We start from the raw sequence: 417 nt of genomic DNA, 5'->3' as shown, positions 1-417 counted from the left end.
TTGTTCACTTTGCCAAGTGTGTTTGTGTAGCTACCATTGCTTTAAAGTGGCAGGGCTCAGACTAGCCCTGAGACATGGCAATAGACACCTATGGTATTTTAACCATCTTCTCTGTGTGGATGTTACAGGAAGGATTTTGGATGTTTTTATTTATATCTTAAACGGGTACAATACACAATAATCATCATCTCAGAACCTAGACATGAGTCTATGCAGAAGTGCTTTTTACCCTGATATCACCTTCTTTAACACATACACACACAGCCCAGACAGCTTCAACAAGAGAATCCTTTACCAAAGGGGCTTTTTATATGCAACAATTTCACCTGCAAATATCCATCAGGGACGATAATGTACTACCTCTATAGCTATCGTACATCTGTAGTAGTAAAATAATACAATTCCTTGATAAAAATG

The sequence above is a fragment of the Oncorhynchus mykiss genome, chromosome 6, assembly GCF_013265735.2.
Source record: "Oncorhynchus mykiss isolate Arlee chromosome 6, USDA_OmykA_1.1, whole genome shotgun sequence".
NCBI lineage: Eukaryota > Metazoa > Chordata > Actinopteri > Salmoniformes > Salmonidae > Oncorhynchus > Oncorhynchus mykiss.
This window is presented reverse-complemented; position numbering follows the sequence as displayed.